A 13,081-nucleotide genomic window follows, 5' to 3' on the forward strand; every position below is an offset into this window, starting at 1 on the left:
TTTGTGTGCAGAACAGGCCTTTATTCCTGCTTCTTGGGCTTGCTTTGCTCAGCACCATGAAACTGCTGCTGCTGCAGACAGCAATTATTTTTTGAGATAATATATATAGATGATGTAACACTATGGTCAGTCATGTCACTCTGCATGCCACCAGGGTGACAGCAAGCCCCTGCCTGGTTGTCATGGGGAGAAATACTGTAGCATAGACACCCATCAGTCATGCCTCAGATTCAAGCCTTCAAGGAATTGGAGAGTTATCTTCTGCCTGGCAAGGCTGCTTGGAGTAATTAGATGCCTTAGAGGCACCCAGGCCCAGTATGGGATGAGCACTTTGTTCCACTGCACTACGAAAAGCAAACTTAAACTTGGATTTTGGACTCCTTTAGAATACAAGTATAAATAGGAATTATACTCAACACATACTTCACACCTTGCAGTGACAGAATGTGCTCAAAATTGTTCTTTCCATTTGTCCGTCCCTGCTTCCAACAAAATGATTCAACCTTGCACACAATTCAGAGCTTGAACTTTGCAGGGCTTATTAGGGTTATATCCACGTGCTTGCAGAGATGAGAAAGTCTTTTGGCTATAAGGCCATACTTAATGTTTAAAACAAAATCATATGGAAAATATATTGCAAAGAACTATATCAGGAATCTTGAGCCTTCAAAAAGACAGTATTTAAAACAGCTGTCTTCTATTAAAGGATAGTGCAGAAGAAGTTGGTAAAGACTCATTATACCCCAAACAAAGCTCCAAATTGACACAACCTTTTTCATAATCCAAATCTGATGATAACCAGTCCTCTGCACTACAAGCAATATATATGCCAAGGTCAAGTCAATCAGCCTTCCCAGGTCAATCCATTCCCTCCACCTTTGAGTTCAAGAAAGGAAAGCACTGAAAGCCCCCTGGGCTGATCCTAAAGAGCAGGGCTCTGCCAGTCAGTCCACATAATTTTAAAAAAAAATTTAAAAAGGAAAAAGTGAGGCAGCAACACAGTTTTTGTTGGCACTTCTTTATGTAACCCAATCCTCAGCATTTGCTGCTCTGGAGCACAAGCACAACCCTTGCGGGCAGGCTTCTGGGGAGCTACCATGCAAGTCAGTGAAAAACATGCTGACAAAGGCTATCATTTTCACCCATCCATCCAAGGGCATACCTCTGTCCATGCCCTTGTCACCTGCACGTGGGATGGTTGCTTTGCCCAGCCCTGCTACACTGGGGGTAGAAGCCAGCAGAGGCTGAGCCACATCTCTTTCTGGGGCACAGGGAGAGGGGAGCAGAACCCAGGGCTCCCTTTCCTGTGGGCTGGGTTTCTGGGAGCAGTGTGGTCCCCTTTCGGCAGCTCTTGCCAGCACTGCTCTTTTCTCTCTGGGCTGCTCTTGGCTTCCTCCTGTACAGCTGTGCTCTCCACATCAGAAGGAACTTTTCAGAGAAAAGTGAAATTAGTAAAAATAAAGATAATTGAATGCATTTTGTTTTACCAGAGGGACTGTTTGTGGTTAACGAATAGACATGAAATGTTATAAAATATTTTCTAACGGTACCCTATAGAAATGACTTTTCTGTAAAACATTAAACAAAACTGGCAAGAAACTACCACACTGACTTAATAAAACATACCATTAACTGACACCAAAAAGCAGCCTAGTTAAGAAGCAGAAAACTTTGCAACCTCAGTCATTTGAAAAATACAGAGGTATCCCAGATATTAAATTGAAAGGGATCACCGGGGTAATTTGCACTTTTTGGTTCACTGCTATTAAATATGATGCCATGAATGCCTTGGGTTGGGATTTTTGACTCTATTAAATATTCTCCTGACTACTCCTGCTCAAAAAACAAACAAACAAACAAACAACAACAACAAAAAAAAGACAGTGAAAAAGCTAACTGCCATTTTAAAACTGTACAGTGTTTTGCAATACTTATTTAGCAATTTTTCCAGCTGAGCCAATCAAGACTTCAAAGTGTATAGAGCACATATCTTCCCAGTGCATACATAGTGATACATACATTCTTGACCTACTCCATGGCTCCCAATGCATAACTAGAGGTACTGCCGGGATCGAACTGAGGTCCTAGTAGGCCTTTCTGTATTTTAACTGGGATTCTGCAAGAACATCTGTGCACACAATGGTGAAAACAATAGTAGGAAGCTGAATTTGAACAGCTGTTTGTTCACACCTGTATTTTTACTAATATATAGTAATTGTGAACAAGCTATGATGCCAGCATAGCTGGCACTACACAAGTGTGAGACAAATGCAGAGCCTGCGAACAATCTTACCACGCTGTGCTGAGCACCTTCATAAGATGCAAGAAAAAGAAAGGAAGAACCTCTGAAGATGTTCTTAGCCATTTTGTAACTGTTGTGGCTTTCTGGGTAACAGCTGCCTTAAGGGGCAGCCCTAAGTACCTCTTGATACAAAGAGCAAAAATATTTATGTTCACCCTAGTCTCGGCTTTACCCCTTGAGCTATGGGGCCCAGAAGAGCATCACAATCTCTGTTGTTCTGCCTGTCATCACAGTATCATAGTATAACTGAAGTTGGAAGAGACCCCAAGGATCATAGAGTCCAACCTGTCTCCACAGACCTCATGACTAGACCATGGCACCAAGTGCCACGTCCAATCACCTCCAGGGACGGTGACTCATGAGCAGCTTTCTGGAGAATCAGAAGGTGTCCCAAAGGCTGGTGAGGTGGAATCAATGTGAAATCACAGAGGGAGGTGAACATCACTGTTCCTAATGCAAGCAAGTCCTTGTGATGTTGCATCAGATATTATTTTACTTGCAACGCCATAGTTTCAGCTCTTGAGCCTTTGGGTTGGGAATATGAGATACCAGATCATCTTGATATGACAGCGAGCTCAATACAGCCTTACCTGAGCTGGTGCATGTTGAAAATGCCTATCCCACAACCGGATAGGCCCTGACTCTACTCCTCTCTTCTTTTACTCCCTTTCTAAAGTGTCTCCATTTTATCACATCTCCTTTAATAGCACAACTAGTCATTTGTTGACCTTTAGATGCACAAGTCCTCTGTGAGAATCAACAATTGACCCATTTCTTTCTAAAGACAAGGACACTATCTTTGGGGTGTCAGGGATGTTTCCAGCTGCTTCTTCATGAGGCAGACACTATACTTGAAAGACATCTCTTGCTACCACAAACACAGCTACTGTAAACTTTTTTCCCCAGTGCCTAGACAGTCACAGAAAAAGGTAGGGGATTTTATTGTTTGTGTGTATTTTAAGAGTGTCTAGTACCATGATTTATAACAAGTAACTACATCTCCTGAGTGGTTAAATGATATAAAGAAAACTATTAGGAGAACAGAGTAATTGTATGGAATAAATCTATAAGAGCAACTGGTTCAGCCATACTCCTTAAATTCTAAAGTGGTGTGCCACTGTTCTAAAGAGAGGGCTCTGAACACCAACATGAAAGGATTATTAAATCCTTGTATTGCTTTTTCCCTTAGGCTAAACTAAAGTAAAATTGGCAGCACTTTCCTGGAGTTAACAGCAAACAGGTCACACACAGCACTCTGCAACCTATGTTCAAGAACTAGCAATTTAACTGTTCCTTAATGGGTTGGTTTAGCCTTCCTGAAGCTGCAGACAGGTTGTGGTTTATATGCAATCTTATCTGCTAGAAGTGAGTAACATTAGAATAACATGGCACTGCAGTCTTGGCATTCTGGAAAGCTGGTGAGATCCTAGCCTCAAATCCTCCTGCTAAATATTACAGGTAATTTCAGCAGTTTGTGTTACTAATATGATTTATGTATATAGGTCCAGACAAGTTGCCCACGAAGAAAAAAGTAATTGACAAATTCTCCACTAGCCTTCTCCCCACAGCTATAAATTCCTTAGCCAGTTCCTCTGTCACCATGCAGTCTGCTGGGCATATTCCAGAATTATTTTTCAAGTTTTCTCAGATTTCCATATAAGTCCAAAAATTCCACAGTCCTGCTCCATGTCAGCATGACAGATGACCCTTACTGCTTGGTATAATTCTGTGAAACCTACAGTTCCACTGATGTTAAGCAGCCAGTTACATCCAGTGGTAAATTAAGGACACAAGATCTGCACAGGAATTTGGGCAAGTGCTGCCACAGTAATGACGCCCATCCCTCCAGGATCTGCAGTCCTTTGCAGTAAACCACCTATCCCAGAAAATACAGAGATGGGAAGGATCCAGTTGTTCCCACATGGTCTAACACTGATCACTCCCAGAGCTAGCAGCGCTGTGGGACAGTTATAAAAGATGGGGAGCAGGGAAACTCCAATATCTGTGTAAAAATACATGAACGATACAAAACCAAATAACACTCCTCCACTGGAGGCATATAAATTACTGCTAGGCTCCAAGTCAAGCATGAACTGAAGCACATTGTGAAAATAAATGCAGCATTCTCAGTGTGGTGGTGTTCATGGTGAGAGCTTCCTACCAGGACCTGGTGTCCTGCATGTGGTGCAGCCTCTGTGTCTGCCATGGGCTGGAGGTGCAAGGCAAGCTTCTGCTCATGGCCAGTGCATCCCTGTTTCCTGCTAAAAGAGTGAGCGAGCCAACAATAACAGTGTTTGTTTTGTTGCCATCTCAGTAGACACTCTAATAGAGCTAACAGGAAAAAGAAACCTCACCAGAGAAGGGAAAGGTCAGAAGGCTAATAAAATAAATGCAGCTATTGTGCATTTGTTTGGCAGTTCATAAGGGAACGAGATCTCTTCTCTTCTCTTCTCTTCTCTTCTCTTCTCTTCTCTTCTCTTCTCTTCTCTTCTCTTCTCTTCTCTTCTCTTCTCTTCTCTTCTCTTCTCTTCTCTTCTCTTTCTTCTCTCTTTACATTTTTCCTTTCCTTTCCTTTCCTTTCCTTTCCTTTCCTTTCCTTTCCTTTCCTTTCCTTTCCTTTCCTTTCCTTTCCTTTCCTTTCCTTTCCTTTCCTTTCCTTTCCTTTCCTTTCCTTTCCTTCCCTTCCCTTCCCTCCCCTTCCCTTCCCTTCCTTTCTTTCCTCTTTTTTTTCAGTAGTAAAAGGGTTCACTGACAAATTCAAAATGAAACTTCAGCTTTCGCACAAAGTTTGTTACAGACAATTACATCATTGCGGAGTCAGAAATTTTTGACATTTAGGTTTACACTTCCTAGATTCCCCCTTCATTTAATTTCTTCGGGGTTTGAGGTTTTTTTCCAGTCATTTCTGGCTACTGAAGAGAAGCAATGTGTGATCCATTAAAAAATCTTGGCCAAATAGGTAATTTTATTCCAAGAGCTCTGTACTATTGTTGAAAATACAGCTGGCCAGCTGCTGCCATTTTTTCAGTGTTGCCCAGCCAACACTAAAAATTCATGGTTGTTTTATCTAATTCATAGTTCTTTTATCTTTAAGCTTGCAAGTGTTCCTCTGCTTAGAATCAACCACCTGCTGAAGTGTTTGGCTAGACTGGAGCTTTGAGTCAACAAAACACAATATAATAACTGGTTAGCTTCCAAACACACTCCTTTCCAGCACTGTATCAAGCTTACAGCACTATGGGATTCAGGGCCCCCCATTCCTGTGTGTCTAGGGATACGTGTGTACATACACATACGCACATGTGTACTTACACATATATCCTGTGTATCTGAGAGTCACCAGGTATATACAGGGCTGGAACTTGATCCTTCTAACAGCAGGAATATCACCACAGTAATGGAAAAGATGTCCTTATGAATAAGGAATTTCAGGCAACTTCTGACCCTCCCCGGGAAGGATGCCCATACTCTCCCCTGCCTTACAGAAAGGGTCAGGGCTCTGAGCAGCAACAGCAGCCTGGGGCTATGAAAATGTGGGCACTTTGAGAGGATCTGACCAGTGCTCCCATGTCCACCCTGCACCCAGGCAGGATATACAAGCAAAGCAACTTGTTCTCCTGCACTGTCAGACCTTGGCTTTCCTCATAGTCAGCGGAGAGACAATCATGACTTTGAAGGCAGATGTTGTAAGGCAACTGAATGCAGGCCACAGTACTAGAAATACCTGATAACTAATTGATTTAGTTTATATAGATTTATTGGTTGGAAATATCATAAAATATGAATATGATTTATTAAATATAAAAAATTGTTTTTTCTGAGCCAATTTTATTCAGGTTCATTTGCCCAGTCAATGATAGGTTGATTACACATGATAGAAGGCTAATAAACAGTAAAATAGCAGTCTAGAACAATTATAACTTGGAATACAGAGGAACAAACTGGAATCTCCCTATCTGCACGAAACCAAACAGCAATGCTGCCTCAGGTGACGAAGATGGACCACCTCAAGTTCACAACAGAGCTAGCCAACAGGTAACAAGCTGTTAAACCTCAGAAATAACCAGGTAAATTAGCGTAAGTTACTCACAAACCGCTGAGCTGCTAACTACCAAAACCTTTGCTGAATGAAGAGATGTTTTGCATTCGTAGTTATAGTCCAAAGGGCACTATCCAAAAATTAGAGGAAGTGAGAGAGCATGCTGCTGTAGTGGAGGCCCAACTCGAGCACTAGGTTTCTAAAACACAAGAAGCTAATTGCCCTGGAGATAAGTAAGGTGCTTGTCACCGCCTTGAATGCCATTAACAAATGGGGGGGTGGAGAGATAAGAGAATAACGAGCATGCGAGGGAAGAGTGTAATGAGCAACGAGCATACGAGGTCTTCCCCTATAAATTCCCTTTTTGCAAGCGGAACAGCCCAATGTCACATTAGCCATTCAAATCCCGCCAATCGATTCAAAATGTTTATGTGGCGAGTAAACTGCACACGCCTTCTCTCATGGCATCTGACACATGCAGTCGCCTCTGAAACATGAGGCTCGGGGTTCAGGTTCCACCCCCCTCCAGGCAGCCTTAGCAGTGCCTGCCTATTAGGCTTCTTGACCTCAATCTGGACCCTGCAACAGAGAGGGAGGAGAGAGAGGCAGTGGCTCAAAACAGATTTAGCTGTCTTGTCAATGCCTCTTCCAGGACATTCCACCCCGATGTCATTGGGCAGTTCTACGTTTTATAAGCTGGGAATTTTTATTACTTAACTACCTTTACATGTGCTCTCTATAGCAGACAGCAACTTAATTAGCTATACAGACATTTCTCAGACAATGTTACACAAGTGTACAACAACCACCAAGTCTATAGCAGGGTCTTAATTAGACTAATATAACTCTGAGTTCATCACCCATTTGCCTTTTGGGAATATACTCCTACACTGCTTTGCAGATGTTGTATGTGAATTCTTGTGCAAAAATACCTCAGACACATCTAATACATTCACTAGGGTACCTCAGAACAATATGGGGTGTCTTAGACCTCAGAAAAATATTGCTCTACAAACATCTAAGTCAGTGTCCCTCAGAGGAAGAATTGTCTCAGACTTTTCTACAAGCTCTCATTAACATAACCATACTTATGGCTGCGCCTTAGGGGAGCAAGCAGACAGCCTAGTCTGTCCCACACACAGCCAGCAGTCCCTGGGCCCTACTTACTCAGAGTGTTCTTTCAATACAAATTTCACCTCAGGCCAAGGGTTCAGGCAATGACCTTCCAGACATCACCACAGTCCCAGCAGTAATTGTTTGGACATAATCTTATGCTAAATTTCTTAACCTCAATCTCTTAAATGGTGCTGAAAGAAGAGTACACAGCCCATTTGCTCATAGCTGTTCTAAACTATCACTATGGATCAGACATTTACAGAACACTGCCACACTGGATGCAACCTTCAAGGGCTCTTTCAGTTCCAAATTAAAAGATACAAAACACTTCCTGAGATATTCAAGCTTTCTTCACATATATACAAATATCATGTGTTTTCAGAAAGCAAAATAAGTAGCTGCATTTTTCTGGTCTCCATTGTTTGTGCCCTTTCTGAAGCGTATCGATATCCTGTCTCTTCAGAAAATAACAATTGTAATTTCCCAGAGGACTTTTGAAGAATGAAAGTTTTACATACAGGACAAGACCAGCAGTCAGGATCTCATGGACTCCTGCAGCTTTAGAGAATTGTTGGGGCTTGCCTGAAATGCAGCTGACATCTTGCAACACAACACTCCTGGCTATTAATAACACACAAGAATCATTTAACCAAAGTCTGAGTATTTGTTGAGATCTCTACATACTGATACCCCAAATTCAACTGTTTCCTGAACTCATTTTTTATCAAAAGTTTCACTAGCTTCAGGAAATTTTCACCTGAATTTAGACCAATGTAATCACAGAATCATAGAATCAACAAGGTTGGAAAAGACGTCAAGGATCATCAAGTCCAATCTGTCACCACAGACCTCATGCCTACTAGACCATGGCACCATGTGCCACATCCAATCCCCTCTTGAACACCTCCAGGGACAGCAACTCCACCACCTCCCTGGGCAGCCCATTCCAATGACGAATGACTCTCTCGGTGAAGAACTTTCTCCTCACCTCGAGCCTAAACTTCCCCTGGCGCAGCTTGGATTAGTTCCAAATCAAACTAAACTTAGTAATCATTTATTGTAAATGTGATCCACACAAAGCCTGAAACTCAGAAACAAGTTTGGAGAACAAAGGTGGCATGCCAAATTTGATGAAAAACATTCACATGGCTCTCAGAAAACAAAGACATTTCACAAAGGAAAGGTCACATACAAATCAGCCATTTTAAATGTAGGTTATATATTTTAAGGCAACTTTCTCATTGTTTTCTACATAATGTCATTTTTCCAAAAGTATCATATGGTTACTTGCCAGCTGTATCAAGCACCACTTCCATTCTGTACTATGTTGCAGTACTTCATCCTACGAGGAAGAACACAATAAGCATTTATAGTCAATTTTGTTTGCAGTTTTGGCCATTTTGAATGATGGATGAATTATGTGAAATGCCTATACGTCTTATGTGGTGAGTGGAAAAGTTGAATTTGATTTTTTTCATTTGGTCCCACCAAAAAAAGCACAATCCCAGGCAGAAGCATATGACAAAGGGCAGAAAATAATACACAGAAAGGTTAGGAAAGTGGTAGGTCTGCCTAAGTTCCTACTAGAACAGTGGGAAGCTGGACTCCAAGAACTAAATGAAAGCAGGCCAGTACAGTGTAACAGTTTTTGCTTTTTCCATGTATTTGAGTTGGTAGTGTATCCTAAACAACAGCAGGGAGTTCCTCAGGAAAAAGGTGAAAAAGACCTTTTGTTCAAAACTTGATTTTTTTAATTTGCCTGACATCACCTGCCCAGTTTTAGAGAGCACAGGAAGAAGTCAAGGGTTACCATTGTCTGTTCCTTTCTCTCTTTTGCCATGGCAAAGAATGTGACATTTGATTAATTATTTAGTTCCTATGGAAATAAATACTACCTCGTGCAGGTACTTCCCTGACTTAACAGGTGTCTGCTGGTTTCATCCAGCTGCCTGCTCTATCTGAGCCATGCTGATGTGGCGTGTGCAACTGCTGTCAATCAAGAAAGGTGGATGCTTGAACCTGATCTGTGTATGCATCAGACAGTGAATGCCACAAGCAGTTACAGGCTCTTCTGGGAGCAGTTTCTTTGTTGAAAAGGGACTACCTCTAGGAGAGCAGAGAGTCTGTGCACATGTTGATGCTGCTTACTTTAATGCTAGACCAAGATGAGAGCGCAAGTTATTGTGGCAATAGGATATTGTTTTGTCTAGGAGGGGTCTGTCTTTTATTTGGCATTTTTTTCTTAAAGATGAATGTTAGCAAGGCTGGGATATTCTCATTAATCCTTAATTGTAAGTTGAGAACTCAACAGATGAGATCACTGGGGATGATGAGGGGTTTTGGGGTGGATGTTGGTATTGCTAACTCCTCTGGGAAGATTTTAATTTCCCCCCAAAAGAACCAAATAACACACAATGTTGTTGTTGTCCAGTTATATCCTTTTCCTGATTCCTTGGTTAGTTTTTTTATTCCAGAAAATTTTTACATGTTTCTCACTATTGTCAAGAAGAGCATACAAATTAGGACAAAAGACAAAACAGAGGCTCTGCCCTCTCTGTCTCTTCCACTAGATCTGTTTTTATGGTCAAGGCAAAGGATAAAACCTGATAAATTCTCCAAAAGAAGCTGAGGTTTTGTTACTTTAAAAAAGAATGTGGTTATCCCAGTTTTCAGCCTATAGTCTTTGTTCCTTTCTCTTTTCTTTATTTTTTTTTCTTTTCCCTGAAAAAAAAAAAATAAAAAATTGGTGCTGTGACTTTACAGTAATTCTCTCCTCTTGGTTTCCAGTCTTACACTTCTTTTTCACTTATTTTCATATTGGTGACTCCTACTTGCTGCTATATTTAATTTGGTGCTCATTAAACTTGGAGCTCATTAATATAACCCAAATGTCCCTGCCAGCTGCCACCAAGACAGTCTTTCTGACTTGAGATTAAAAATTTATTGTGAATTCCTTTGAGAAAACAAAACAAAACAAAACAACCACTCCACAGCCTACATATCTGTAAAAGATGGAGTCTAAATTTGATTGCTGATGAAAATCAGTAAACCAGAGTTCTTGTTTAGCTGCTGTTACATGTTCTCTGACTCAGTCAACAATTGTATTTCATTCCTGCTCCCCTTTCAAGCCAATAGAAAATAGTTTGATGGAGCTGGAAAATGCTTTGAGCAAGACTGGGGGAAGCAAACAACTTATTTACTGAATATGGAGTGTTGACTGATTCAAAATGTCAATGCCAATTCATCTGAGTCACCAAACACTTGGAGACAGAGGATGTGGAGCTCTGTTAGTGGAATGAGACCATAGTCAGGGCAGAAGGTTCCTCTTGAGCAGTAAGGATATCGCCTGCAGCATTTTATGGACTCTCCCTTCTAAGTGAGCATCTCAGGCACCAGGCTGAAGGGGGTCACCTCTGCCTAACTACCCCAGATAATGAGCATTTCAGTAATTTGGTCTGCAAGAAACTCAAAATTCATCACCTCCTAAATGTTCCTAGAACACAGTAGACAGGGCAGTCTTGTAGGAGATAAATGTTCAGCTATGCTTTAGCTGATGAAGAATTCAATGCTGATCTCCTGCATTTTGGAGTAGTGTCCAAACTGCCCACCCAGAGCGGGAAGGCAAAACTGCAGCACCTGCCTCCTCCCTCCTTGTGGGAACAGTGCGGTCATCCCACCCTTTTTCATTCATCTAGAAATAAACCAAGGGGGAAAGACACAAGGTCTCATTTCCTTCATGGGGCATGCATGTGTGTGTATATATGAAAACAAAACATTTTTTCTTAATTTCAGTTCAGAGGCTAATAACAATCTTTCAATTTTGACAACATTCACAGTACAGGACTATCACTTCACCTCTATGACATGTCTGGGTAACTGCAAGAATATTTCCAGCCCAAGCAACAGCTTTTTAAGGCCTAGGCTTTAGTGATGAAGCAGTATGAGCACCACACAGATATACTGCCTTTTAGATTAATCTGACAACACTTCCATGTAAACAAGGTCTAATAGTGGACACCCTCTGTTCTTCCAACACAGCTCACAGTCTGCCACAAGAGAAGAGTTCCCCTCCAATGCTCGGTCATAGTAGGGAATCAAAGCATGGAAACCACATGAGTAGAGATTACTCAGCGCCTCAAGTCTGGCAGACAGATGTGAGGTTACAAGAGTGAACTCAACCAGATGGTTTTTCTACTATTTTTTTGCGAAACACCCAGAAGAGGTTAACAGAATGACAAACATGGATATAAACTCATGATCACATCTACATGTTTGGACATATACATGTATTAGACCCTTCAAAACTGTAATCCCTAAAGATCCATTACAGGACAGCATGGCTGGGATTTTTAGATGTTAGATGCAGCTCAGACTCTGCAAGAAGTTCCAAGCAAGTAACAACCAGATTAAGACTTCTCCATATTGCTGCCTTGATGCCAAGACCAACCTGGAGGTGGCATCCACAAAATCCCTTTACAGCTGACTCCAAGTATATTCCTGGGTGCAGCACAAGGGAACAGGTTCTCAACTGACCATGGAACAGCTTTGCTCTTTTCTACTCATGCAAAATTTGGTTAAAGCGAACTCCTTGGGATTTGGAATAACAAAACCTGCAGGAAGATCACCACACTGCTGTGACACACTAGCTACCGATGCAAAGGGCTCAGGCCAAGTAAAGAGACTGTTGATGGGATAATCCTACATCCCAGCATGACCTAGCTCCTTGGAAACTTCTCTGAGGCCACAGAAACATGCTTCTTTCTAATAAAGCTGACATTGAAGCTCACAGGAGAGAGATCTGGGTAGGTCAGTCCAGAATCAGTACATACAGATGTCACTTTCAAGGATCAGTATCACAGTATAACCAAGGTTGAAAGAGACCCCAAGGATCATCAAGTCCAACCTGTCCCAACAGACCTCACAACTAGACCATGGCACCAAGTGCCATGTCCAATCTCCCCTTGAACACCTCCAGGGACGGTGACTCCACCACCTCCCTGGGCAGCCCATTCCAGTGATGAATGACTCGCTCAGTGAAGAACCTTTTCCTCACCTCGAGTCTAAACCTCCCCTGGCACAGCTTGAGACTGTGTCCCCTTGTTCTGGTGCTGGTTGCCTGGGAGAAGAGACCAACCCCTTCCTGTCTACAACCACCTTTCAGGTAGTTGTAGAGGGCAATAAGGTCACCCCTGATCCTTCTCTTCTCCAGGCTAAACAATCCCAGCTCCCTCAGCCTCTCCTCAGTTTCAAGGCTGAGTCCTCTTCACCAGCCCACACCTATATCCACATCCCACTGTGTCTATGCCAGATAGCCACATCTGGAAAAAAACCCAAACAATTAGTTCCACGTAATATCCTGTGCTTTCTCCTATACACAGCATGGGTTCAACACTCACACACACAATGTGTATTGCATAGTCCCACACCAGCTGGAGAGAATTCATTTAGAACAGCAATGAATATCAGCAGATGGACAACAACCACCATTTAATTGCTACAGCTTACATTTAAGATAAAACAAAATCCAGGAATAACTCCCAATTCCCAGATAGATAATACAGAAAAACAGCAGTGCTGGCTCTGAACTGCTTTTAACTGGCTTGTATCTCATGAAGGCATGGGAA

Source organism: Dryobates pubescens, chromosome 6, assembly GCF_014839835.1.
Source record: "Dryobates pubescens isolate bDryPub1 chromosome 6, bDryPub1.pri, whole genome shotgun sequence".
Lineage (NCBI taxonomy): Eukaryota > Metazoa > Chordata > Aves > Piciformes > Picidae > Dryobates > Dryobates pubescens.